This window comes from Acinonyx jubatus, chromosome A1 (assembly GCF_027475565.1).
Source record: "Acinonyx jubatus isolate Ajub_Pintada_27869175 chromosome A1, VMU_Ajub_asm_v1.0, whole genome shotgun sequence".
NCBI classification, from domain to species: domain Eukaryota; kingdom Metazoa; phylum Chordata; class Mammalia; order Carnivora; family Felidae; genus Acinonyx; species Acinonyx jubatus.
Window position 1 is genome coordinate 94244746 of NC_069380.1, and position 6540 is coordinate 94251285.

Sequence of the window (6540 nt, forward strand, 5' to 3'; positions counted from 1 at the left end):
TGGCTGGTAAGAGCCAGACTTTGTAGGGCCTTGTAACCCTGCTGAGACTCAGTTCTCACCCCCAAGAGTAATGGAAGCAGTGATTCAGGCATGGGGGTGATGTGTTTCATCGGGCTCTGCCTGGTTTCAGTGTGGAGGACTCACTAGTTGCCAGGGGATTCAGTTGGGAGGCTGTCAGGGTAGAAGGGAGAGAGAGATGACCCTGAACTAGGGTACTGGCAGTGGAACTGGAGAGAAAAGAACTGGTCATGTATTGCATGTAGGGCTAGGTGACAGAGAAGTGTCAAGGGAGGGACACCTGGGTGGATTAGCAGGTGGAGCATCTGACTCTTGATTTTGACTCGAGCCGTGATCCTACGGTTTGTGGGTTTGAGCCCCGTATCTGGCTCTGCGCTGACAGTGCAGAGCCTGCTTGGGATTCTGTCTCTCTCTGTCTCTCTCTCCCCCCTCTGCCCCTCTCCCACTCACGTTGTCTCTCTCTCTCTCTCTGTCTCTCTCTCTCAAAATAAATAAACTTAAAAAAAAAAAAAGAAAGAAGAGTCAAGGAAGATTCCGTTCCATCTGCCCAGTTTCTTCTATGGTTGCCTTTCAAACCTTCTGCCATTTTGACTATGGCGCTCTCTGTTACTGCTTTGCAGTACCTACTTCTAGATTGTGAGGTATTATCCCTTTTTCTGATACATGTTCCAAATATTCTCTTCTCATCTATTCCTTGTCTTTTTGTTTTACAGTATTTTGTTATGATCACAAGTTTGTTTTGCACAGTTATATTTGTCAGTCTTTTCTATTTCTTCTAGATTTTCCATCTCCTAATGCTTTTATGATAATGTTTGATTGTTTTGGGGGGATTGTATTAGAAGGTATGGATAGACCTTATATTTCTTACCCATCTATCCTAAGATGGGTAAAAAACTACATTTACATTGGTTATTCTCCTTCCCCCATTAATTTGATGTTTTAAAGTTTACTTATTTATTTTTGAGATAGAGAATGAGCATGAGTAGGGAAGGGCAGAGAGAGAGGGGGACAGAGGATCTGAATGAGGCTCTGTGCTGACAGCAGACAGCCTGACATGGGGTTCGAACTCACGAACTGTGAGATCGTGACCTGAACCACAGTTGGATACTTATAACCCATTGAGCCACCCAGGTGCCCCACCCCTGACTAATTGGAAGTAATTTCCCATAAATATACACAAAACACACACACACAGAGACACATACATACACGGGAGATATTTAGTACATTATTGTGATTAGCTGTTTTCATTGACTTTTTTTGTGCTAATCACACACTATCTCATATAGCTTTACTTAAACCATTTTTTAAAAAAATTATTGTTAATTATTTTTGGACACTTTCTGTTCCACAGAAACCCAGAGCATTACCTTGTCTGTTCCATGAAAGAAACTGTGGGTGTTTTAGTTGAGATGGCACCAAATTTGTAGATTAATTTGAGAATTGACATTTTTATCACGTCGATGCTTCTTGTCCAGCAATGCGGTATGTCCCCATTTATCCAAATCTTCTTTTATGCTCTTCAGTAAAGTTTTATGATTTTATTTATATAGGTCTTAAGGCAAAAGTCTTTTGTTTGACGGGAACAATCTTACAGTTTCCCACTTCCTGACTTCAGTTAAGGGTGTATAAATAGACCCATCTTCTCTGCTGAAAATATCTAGGCTGATTTTGAGAAGTTTGTGTACCTCAGATCATTAGGATGTGTTTTCTCTTTCTAGAAGGTTTGCCATTTGTTCCAGGCAGGAGGATGTGGGGAAGGTGAGTTTTTGCTTTCTTGGAATAAATACCTTTATGGGGAATTTTGAATCCGTCTCTGTGCAAGGGATGGCCTGCCTTCTCTAGGACAACGTTTAAAGTGGACAGAGGCTGTGAACCTATGGTTGTATGTCTACATCTTTAGAAACACGCTCTCTAGTAATTTGGAAATATTTCAGCATAATTCTTCCGCTGGGACATGTTCAAGGCCCAGCTGAAGAATCACTCACCCTTATTCTTATATGTTTACCTGCTGATCTTTCTCTGGCCAACGACCTCTTAGATTCGCTGAAGGGTGGAGGAAATCTAGCCAGAAGCCCTTAAGAAACCGACCCCAAAGTTCATCTTCTTTGTTTTCTGAAAGACAGTCTCTTCTTGATCCCCCCTGCTCAGGCAAGGAGAGGAGTCACCATTAGATGTTATGGCTGATAATGCACACAGGGGCATGCACACAAAAGATTAAAGGCTCCGAGCATGTTTCTCCACTTGATGGATCCAGCATTCTTCATCCAAATAGCTCTGTTCGAAACTGTTCTTTCAATGTCTGGGCTATGCTTGTCTCTGATAGCGCCAACTTAATGTAAATTAGAGAGACGTGGTGAATTCCCTGGGAGAGCTGACGGGAACAAAGCTAGGGGTCCCTGAACCTCTCTGTCTCCTCTCTGTTTGTTCTCAGCCTCTCCGAACTTGCCTGCTTATGAAACTCCATCAATGGTAACTTGTGTCTTCGTTGTGTTGGCTGGAGCCCGGGCTCTGCAATTTGCAGCTTACTGTCGATTTCATTTGGGGTTAATACTTTCCTATTATACCTATTGTCTGGCCCTCACTCTCCTGCCTGGTACTGTAATACACTGCTTTCAGTATTCTAATGGGATCGCATGGGTCTGCCATCACTAGCTCGATTTTTAACAGGAAGCTGGGACAATAAAGGCCTTGAGAAAGCAAATGTGAGAAATGCCTGCTTCTGTCTGGGGACCTTAGTGCAAAATGAAAACAATAGTGTCTTTTTGCTTGCTTCTGCCATTCCCATTTTCACCAGTAAAGAGCTAGCGCCTTTCCCTGTACCATGGGCACAAAGAAAAATGGCGTCAGCCATCAGAGGCTTGTACTTCAAGATATAAAATATGTTTCCTTGTAAACACCTAATTGCCACCCATGGTCTGCTTTCCTTTTGCCATTCCGTACTCAACTCTAAGGAATCTTGGTTCAAAGAGCATACCTTGATTAATAATAATAATAATAATAATAATAATAATAATAAGACATGGCATTTTAAAAGAGAAATCCAGAAAACCTAGTGGCAGGTAATTACTAACAACTCCTTTGTGCGTTAATTGAACTAAGCCGATGATGTGGTACAACTTCGTGGGGACCAGCTCCATGCAAAGCCGGCCTTTGAGGAAGGGGCCTCTGGTTCTTTCTGGACCAGTTAATGATGCTCTCGTTAACAATAGACAAGTTAATGAGACTTTCAACAGCATTTGGGGACACTTAGGAAAGAAGAATCCTGAAGAAGGAATTAGGAGTTTTTACTCTCCAAAAGGATGAAAATAGGAAAGTCAGAAATGGTCTTTATTTCCACTGTTAGACAATGTCAGGTACCCAGTTTCTAGCTTTCTTCATAGGGTCCTTCTTATCCTCCTTCCTGGTGGTCATCCCATTGTTCTTGCTGACTCCTTTTTCCTTCCTCGGGGGCTTAGTGATACTATTCTCCGCCTTCGCATACCCTCTCCTCCATCTTGTACTGAAAGAAATAGATTTTTAGTTGTTTACAAAATTCTGTTCCTTCTGTCATAAGTCCTAGCGTTTTGGCTTGATGCATGGTTGACTACTTAGAAACTACATTTCCCAGGCTCCTTTGCAGCTAAAATTCCAAGCTATAAATTAGGCTCCACTGATAGAAGTTCTCATAGGAGATTTCTAAGAAGAGAAACAGAGGCTTCTTTTCCACTCTGGCTGTCTTTACTGCCCAGCAAGGTCATGGCTTTCTTGCCCTGGCTTCTGGTCTTTTGTAGCTTCCTGCTTGTCAGGAAGCAGTGGGGGTAGTGGCCACATCTTGATCTGATCTCCAGTCTCTAAGCACAGCCTCTTGAGTCTATTCTCCTGCTTCCTGCTGCAGCAGGGGCCTCAGACGCCTGCCAGGGCTGTAGCTGGGCCTCTACGTTCGCAGGCCCTGTGCTAAGCCAGTTCTGGGTTGTTCTGGGACTCATTCCAAGAAGCTCATCTCTCACTTTCTAGTGAATTTGTCAGCCTCTCAACTCCTGTATTAAACCCATTCTGCTGAAAACATGTGGGGTGAATTCTGGTTCCTGCACTGACCCTACTGCAACTAACAGTAATTATGCCCAGTCTGATAGAATTTGAGGGCAGAGACTGTCCTTATACAGTAGGCCCTCACAAAGAACCAACAAGTTCCACGTGCCAGGCTTCACGTGAGGCACTTGACATACATTCTTTCACTGGCTCATCCCAACCACTCTAGGAGGTAGGCACTGCCGCCATTTTGTTGACATCCCGATCCACAAAAGTGAGGTTAGAGAGGTCAGTAACCTGCGTGAGGCCACAGAGCTAGGCAGTGAAATCCCGTCCTCCTTCAAGCCTTGTGTCTCCTCCCAGCTAGGACCAAAAAATGCTTAGAGTGTCGGAAATAACTGCTGCCTACTAAGATCTCAGGATGATTTCCTTCGTTTCCAAATGGGGAAACAGACTGACCGGGAGACATGACCTCACCTCTTTGACTCTTCACCGAATAGATGCTCTGCGATGCTGAATTAGACTGGCTTCCTACATGCATGGCGGAGTTTTATGCCTCCGTGTGTTGTGGGGGATGCAGACCCATTTGTTCCTCAGGCTCCCCTTTACCTGGCTTGTTCCACTCTATGAAGGAACGGGTGCTATAAATCAGTCTCTCATAAGGACTGCCAGTGGCTAAAGATTTCATTATACCGTATCTTTAAAAAAAAATAAAGTCCCAGTGCGTGTATTATGAAAATTCCAGAGGACCACACAAGGCAGGAGTGGAACTGAGGATCAGGACCAGTCCTGTAAGCAGCCTGCTTCTCGCTCTTACCCACATCCTGTGTTTCCATTTTGTGTTTCCATTTACTTGCCTGGGGGTGCTTTGGGCCACAGGAGAGACCCAGGCTCCTCACTGGAAGGCTCTCTTCTCTCTCATGCTGCCCAGGCCATTGTGCTCAAATGCTCTGTCTTGACTCCGGTGCTACACCTGGATCATCAAACCAGAATGCTGAGACCTGCGGTTTGGGTTCTGCGCTGTTGGGATTCTAGGGTATTTCAACCATCCTAACCTAGATGAAGGCATTTTCCACGGGTCTAGCTTAGCTTCTGACTTGATAGTAGGGGTTGAGGTTGGGAGGCGGGCAGGAAGCTCAGAAGAAAATTTTAGCTAACCTTGCTTGGGCTTTTTTTGTGCACCTAGGCTCTTCAGAAACCTGATTTATTTATTTATTTGTTTGTTTGTTTGTTTGTTTATTTACTTTTGAGACAGAGAGAGAACAGAGCATGAGCTGAGGAGGGTAGAGAGAGGGAGACACAGAATCTGAAGCAGGCTCCAGGCTCTGAGCTGTCAGCACAGAGCCCGACACAGGGCTCGAACTCACGAGCTGTGAGATCATGGCCTGAGCTGAAGTTGGACACCCAACCTACTGAGCCACCCGGGCGCCCCTCTTCAGAAACCTTGGAGAGGAAGGACTAGAGAGGCCAAAACAGAATTTAGGTGCTATTACAGTTCCATTTCATGATTATCCCTTATTAGCTTTCTGTAGGACTATCTCCTGGAAGGTCTTTGCTAATGCTTACAATCCTCTGCTAGCCCGAGTGAAATGTATCTTCTGTTGAGACTCAGCTCAGCGATTACCAGCGCTGTGAGGCCTCTTTGGACCTGGCAGACAGACTGAATCCTTTTGTTTTTAGCAGCCCACGAGCTTGTCGACACAATAGAAATAGTACCACAGCCCTTAGCACAGTGCACCATAATGAGGTGTTTACTTATCTGGGTTTCCCACTACACGTTGACCTCCTTACAGGGAGTGACTACATCTTATTTGTGTCTTAATCCTCCACAGCTACATAAATATTTGCTAAACCCCATAGGATTCCCACCCCAATTCAAGGCAGTGCAGGGTTCTGTGACCTGAAGGAGCCCTTGGTTTTAAGATGCACTTTGATTTAATAGCTGTTTGGGGGTGGATATATTCGATGCACACGTGTGCATATTCCCTTAAGTTTACTGCTGATGAAAGGGGATTCTGGAGCCCAGTTCCGTGGCGTGAACACTAGGGCCTCCCCCCTGGCAAACCCTGTGGTCTCGGGCGAGCGCCTTAACTCCCGTGCCTCCGTTTCTTCCTCGCTAAAACAGGACTGATAATTGTATCTACCTCATTGTGTCATTGTAAAGACTCATGAACTCTTGTAGAGCATTGAAAATGTATCACGGCACACAGCCTGTGCTATTGAAATGTCTGCTATTATTATTATCCTGATGTCAGATACAGTGAAATGCAAAATAAAAAAAAAATGTATACTGTAAACCCAAACAATTTAACATTCTTAAAAGCTGGCTCCAACCAATTCTTAGTTCAGCAGCGGCCTCCAGAGTCAGTCCTTCTTCTCTGGACACATAGAGGGTCACCCACAGGGTCCTTGCCTGCTTTTCTCACATTACCGTTTTCCTTCCTTCTCATCAGCCTTTATTTTCACCTGAAGGGCCAGCCCAGGGCCTTGTATGGTTCGTAACATCAGCTG